The 6,339-nt window shown below is 37.8% G+C and overlaps 1 long non-coding RNA gene across 6 annotated transcripts; it reads right to left on the bottom strand.

The window, feature by feature from the left end:
* Positions 1-2,368: 2,368 nt before the first annotated feature.
* Positions 2,369-5,467, bottom strand: LOC130737763 (uncharacterized). Of its 6 annotated transcripts, none has more exons than XR_009018928.1 (8): positions 5,148-5,467; positions 4,679-4,732; positions 4,234-4,293; positions 3,969-4,104; positions 3,793-3,865; positions 3,225-3,529; positions 2,932-3,105; positions 2,369-2,675 (listed from the first exon to the last, which is right to left on the bottom strand). It is a non-coding gene; the product is annotated as an uncharacterized LOC130737763 (long non-coding RNA). The 6 variants fall into 6 exon arrangements; XR_009018929.1 differs by having other exon boundaries at positions 4,694-4,732; XR_009018926.1 differs by lacking the exon at positions 4,679-4,732 and having other exon boundaries at positions 3,225-3,347; positions 3,434-3,529; positions 5,148-5,466.
* Positions 5,468-6,339: the final 872 nt, after the last annotated feature.

The raw sequence follows: 6,339 nt of genomic DNA, 5'->3' as shown, positions 1-6,339 counted from the left end.
ACAGACTGTTAGGGTATCCGCGGGCATAACAGAACAGAACCCAATTTTCCCCAGAACCTCAATTTCGCTCAAAATCAATTTTGCTCACCACATGTTAACACTCAACACAGTCTCTCAGTTCTGAATTTTCAAAGAAGATGGGGGTTCCTTCATGTTAAACTCAACCTCTGTTATTTTACAATTATACAAGATAAATTCAAACCCTTACCTCTTGAAGATCAAATTCTAGGTTTTTCTTCTCTTTTCTCCCTTTCTCTCTTTCACGCTTCTTTTCTTCTCCTCTGCTAACTTCTCCAATTCTCAAATTCTGATTTCTCTCTTTCTAATTCACACATATCCCTTAAATAGTCATACTAATGGGCCCCACTCTCAATTACTCACACAAAAACCTAACAACCTTATTTATCTAAATCTTATACTATATCACATAAGATTTAAATTATATCACAAATATCACTCATATATAATTTAAATAATTTACTCACTCCATATATCACATAATCACTTAATTATCTAATAAAATCACATAATTCATCAAATTACCATATAGCATAATAATAATTAAAATAAAATACTAAATAACCAAATAACGAAAAATGGGGTGTTACAGGCGGTGCCATCTCAGAACAGGTGGACGCAACAACATAAAGAGGAGCAAACTCGGCATTGGGATAACCATGGCTATGGTGGTCCTCAACGTCAGACAGGATTAAGGAGAGCTGATGTAAATCCTTTGAGCACGCAGCAACAGGGGCGGTGGTGGTCACGTAGAGAGGAGCAGCAATGGCATCGAGATACCTATGGTAATGTTGGCTTTCAACTATAATCAAGATCTGGTGTAGCTAATGCAAAATTGAAAACGCAGCAGCAGTGGCGAACACAACCAGAGGGCAGACATGAGAAATTTGAAAGGAAGAAATCAGGCCAGCAGTCATTCTCAGTGTTCATTGACTGTCTAGGCGAGAGGATTACGCGGGCGAAATTAAGGTCAATCTTTGGTAGAGCAGGGAATCTGTGTGAAGTTTTTATACAGCAGAGAAACAAGTACGGGCGACGCTTTCGATATGGATTTGTTCGTTTCCAGAGAGATGATGAGGCATGGAGAGCCATTCGTATGTTTCATGGCTTGCGCTTGGAAGGAAATTTTATTGTGGTTCAGAAAGCAAAAATACAACGGCCTTCTCGGATGTCGAAGGTGTCGTCGCCCGGACGCTATAAGTATGAAATTCAAGGAAAAGTTTGGAGACCAAAGGGACAGCCACAGACGAACACCCAGGGTGCAGAAAAACAAGAAAATGAGGTAACATAACAGCAAAGGGAATTATCTCAACAGCCAGTGTTTGGCCCGCTGCGTTTCACGAATCCAGAATCTGGTGATGGTTGGTTCAGGAGATGTGCTCAGGCACGCACCCTTGACCTCACGTCTGTCAACACTGTGCAAGATGAGTTGAGTCGAATTGGGATGTATAATTTTCACCTTATTCCATTAGGAGCAAATGAGGTGATTCTGGAATTTGAGAATAATGAAGAAATGCTGGACACAATTGCAGAATGCCGGACTTTTTTGGAACAAAAGCTCTCTGATATTAGACCGTGCACTGCGCTTACTTTTGGCGTTGCACATCTCGTTTGGATTCGCCTCTGGCAAGTACCATTAGGATTATGGATTGAACACTTTTTTACTGCAGTTGGAAACATAATGGGAAATTATGTGTTGTCGGATGCAGCAACGTTGTCGAGGCATCGAGTTGATTATGCCCGAGTACTAGTTAGAATGCATCACCCGCTGGTTCAAAGTCTCACAATGTCTGTTGATGTCGATGGTACTTCCACTACTAGAAATTCGCTCATTTCCTGCGCATTTTCCTGCGAATTTAGCTCCAAAATTCGCAGGAAACACGTTTCCTGCGAAAAATTTTGCGAATTTCAAATACCCAGCTAATACCTTCGTGGATAATGCTTGCTGCGATTTCCTGAAATCGCAGGAAATTCCTTCGACATTTTCTGCGATTTTCACTTCAAAATGCGCTGCAAAAGTCGCAGGAAATTTCCTGCGACATTTTCTGCGATTTTCACTTCAAAATGCGCCACAAAAGTCGCAGGAAATGGCAAAAAAAATTCGCAGGTAAGAACATTTTCCCTAGTAAATTCGCAGGAAAGTTTTTAGAGGTAACATTTTATTTATAGCCCAGATTTTGCATTGAAATTTTTTGGGTAAGCTAGATTTTGCGTTGAGATCCTTTTTACTAATGATTTCCTATATTCACAAGGAATTCATAGAGACAATTTCTTAAATGCATGCAAATCTATTCAATAGAGAATATTTTAAAATTGAAACATAAGCAAACAAGTGGGGAAAAATAGGGTACATATAAATGGGGTAGTATTTAAGACTTAAAAGCAAAGCAAAATATTAAATGTCATAAAAATTAAATGCCTAAATGTCTAATACTTAAAAGCAAAGAAAATGAGTAACATATTAAAATGAGGTTATAATGATCATAAGAATTCTTCATCTTCATCTTCATCTTCATCTTCATCTTCATCTTCATCTTCAACTTCATCTTCATCTTCATCTTCATCTTCATCTTCATCTTCATCTTCATCTTCATGGCTATGTTGAGGTGATTAACAAGTGAAAGCTCCACTAGACTTATCATCAAGCACATGGATTCCTTGTTAATATGCAGCAGAGGAACAAAATTAGGATAAAACAAAATCATCTAACTTCAAACTTCAAAGGGATATGTAGGGACACCACATCACTACAAGGGGGACTAAAATTAAAAGTAAAAGAAAAGAAAATATTTGATTTAGACGTGACAAAGCTATAACAAAACATGCAACAAACTAATTAGAATACACTGACCCATGAAGAGAAAGGCACAAAAGATAAGAAAAAACATAAAAGGGAATAGTAAGCAATCTTACTTCTGTCAACTCCTTTTATAGATCAACCACTGCAGTTTCTTTCGCTTGAATCAAAGCTTTCAAAGCTCTGGATCCAGCTGTTTCAACAACTAGCTGCTAAGATACTCGGGACTGAGCTTTGTAGCACAGCTGAAGTTCCACTTCCAGACTCTGCTTTCTCTTTCCATTAAGAACCTTTCAACCACAAAATACAACATTAAACTCAGAAAGCCCAGGGTAAGGTGGAAATGTGTAAGAATCCCTAAAGTGAAAATGATCATAGAAAAATTACAAGTCTTCTTCTACATACTCACCTAAGTTGAAAAAGCTACCATAAGCTAGAGCTAATTCAAAACTGGACCTATTTACTTTAAGTTGAAGCAGATAGGAGTGGACAAAATACCATAACTGATAAAAAAGACAACAACAAAACAGAGCTAATTCTCTCACCAGTCAGCAGTATTCCAAGTGCAGTTAACATGAAACTAATCAAAAGAGCTAGAGTAACTAAAAAACCACTCACTTCTTATCAATGAAGAGCTTGAGATGTTCCATGTATTCACTAAAAGATAATTGAAGTTACATGTGACTCTTTTGGCCCAAAGAGATCCCACGGGTTCTGTTAGGAAACAAATAAAAAGAAAAAAGGAAACTGTTATCACAGTCTAAGAATTCTGAGAGGAAAATGATTAGTGTGTTTCTCTTAGATCTGTAATACAAGGCGCAGCTATTATATACAGTCTGCATACTTACATTTAGTTAGTAACTATATCAAACATAACTAAGTGACTTAGTAACAATTATGCTAACTCACTATTCTAACATCTCTGCATGCATACATTGAGACATTGAGTTCTTTTAAATGTGAGTGTCAATCTTTACCTCTTATTCCCTTGCGTCCTTTAGCCACTCTGGATCTTTCTTAGGTGAGAACCTTAGGTTTAGTGATGAGCAGCTGTTCACAAAACACAGGAATAAGGAAAGAAAAAGAGGATAGAAGAAATTAATAGCAAATCAGAAGTATGAATCCTGGAATCATAAAATAATACAGTAATTACCTTGGTGATTTCCCTAAATGAAGAACCCACCTTTATAGTGCCCCTCAAAACTGAGACTACCATTCAAAACACTCTCTCTAAGTAGACCACCAATTAAGCAACAAAATTCTCAGAACATACAACCCCACCAATGTTCCTGAAGAATAAAAGTATAGTACATGTAAGCTTACTCAATGTAACCATTGACACAAGCAAAATATTGACATAATAATGTATGGGGTTGTACCAAAAAGAATGAAAGAGGGAAAGTTAACCCAACAATTACCTCCCATGTCTTTATACCTAAGCTTCAATTTCAGCATAGTACTATATATCCAAGAGCTCTCTGTAGATTTTAAAGTTCAATACTCATTAAGCTTCAAACTCAGTTAGGAAGAACTCTGTAAGGTAAAACCTTTCCCAAATATATCACCCAGTGGAAGCAATCACAGATTCTTAGTACAGTTTTCATATACATTCAAACCACATGGAAATCAACTAATTATTTAAGAATTTACAACTCATAATGTAGAAGGCATCAAGTCCAACATACTAATAATGTAGAAGGCATCAAGTCCAACATACAATATCACATGTAGCAGCAGTATCACATACAATTCATCCTAACAACATCTGTTTGAAACACAGATAGACAAGTAGCACATGAGAGCTTGGAAACTAATTAAAAATCTGTATCATATTTACAAATCATAACAAAAATTAAGACATACATTTCAGGTATTTACCACTATTAGGGTTCCAACTCCTAAGAATCTCTTCTTAATCTGTGAATCCAAATAGAAACAAAACTCAAAATCAGGATCAAAGAAAAACTAGCAAAAAAATCTAGAGTTGCTTAATCTAAATTACAGAACATACAATGCGATAAAAAGAAAAATTCCATGGTTTAGGCATTATTGGTGGACCTTAATGCAGCACAAAACAGAAATAAACCCTACATCATGGCGAGGGTAGAGTACAGATGCAGTGAATGACAGCTCTAGCGACACTGGATCCGAAATAAGAAAGAGTGCATGGCCAGAGAATGTTCAATCGCGAGATGGAAAATCACAAATCGAAAATCACAAATCCCAAATCACAAATCACAAATCACAAATCACAAATCGAAAATCACAAAACGAAAATCACAAATCGCAAATCACAAATGGCACGCGCGATCTGGTTGAGTATGTGCGTTACCGGTGTAGTGTCCTCCGGAAAAGTTGTTGGCGGCGTCTTCCTTGCCGGAGATGAGTTGTTCGGGGTGGAAGAGTTGGCGGTAGGTGCCGGCACAGACTTCGTTGATGACGGTGGGTTCAAGATCGACGAAGACGGCGCGTGGGACGTGCTTGCCGGAACCGGTTTCGCTGAAGAAGGTGTTGAAGGCGTCGTGAGTGACGACGGCGAAGGAGGAGTCGGAAGGAGGAACCCTAGGACGCGAGCGAGAGCAGCAGAGAAGAGTTGAGGAGAGAAGCCATGGTTGAGATCGGATAGCGAGATTGAATGAGAAATGAGGAGAGTTTGAGTTCACTTTTAATATATTATTATTATTTAATACTTTTAATATATAATATATAGTTTCCTGCGAAAATTGCTTAGATTTTAAAATACTTCAATTTTTTACCATTTTTCCTGCGCATTTTCCGCAGAAAAATCCCTATAAAATTTCCAATTTGCTGCGAAATTTTTAGCGAAATTTTTCATAAAAATATTTTCGCAAAAACATTCGCAGCAAACATTCAGATTTAGCTACGAATATCTGTCCGTAGGTAATTTTGCAATAAGCTTTTCAATTACCTGTGAATATTTCTTCAAAAAATATGTTGAAAGCGCAGAAAAATTCGCAGGAAATACCTGCGAAAAAATATTGCCAAAAAATGCGCAGGTAATTAACACATTTCTAGTAGTGTTCCTGTATTATTTTAGTTGAGAAGGATTATGTTACTTATGATTACGGGTGTGTTGAAAATATGCCAACTACGCCATGGAAGGAATATGTGTCAGAGGAAGACGATTCTGATGATGATGATATGAACGATGGTTTTGGTATAATCATGGACGACGCTAAGGAAAAAGGTTTTCAGCCCGCCATAGATGTTGTTTCCGATGAGGAAGATGAAGTGTATCGGGACGATAGATTGGAAGGCCTTGCTGTTCTTGAAGTTGAAGCGGTTGTGCAGGGGCTGGACGGTGGCCTGAAACAGAACACGGAGGAGATGGATCCGCAGACGGAGCCGCCGGCGAGAGAACAATCAGATGCAGGATTTTTGAATTCTCAAACGGTAGCCATAAATTCTGGAATTAATTCAAGGGAGCAGTTACAGGACCTATTTGATGCTGGTTATACGTTGAATGACATTGAGGAATGGAGGAAGAATTTAAAAGGGAATCA

Source organism: Lotus japonicus, chromosome 2 (genome assembly GCF_012489685.1).
Source record: "Lotus japonicus ecotype B-129 chromosome 2, LjGifu_v1.2".
NCBI classification, from domain to species: Eukaryota; Viridiplantae; Streptophyta; class Magnoliopsida; order Fabales; family Fabaceae; genus Lotus; species Lotus japonicus.
This window is presented reverse-complemented; position numbering and strand designations above follow the sequence as displayed.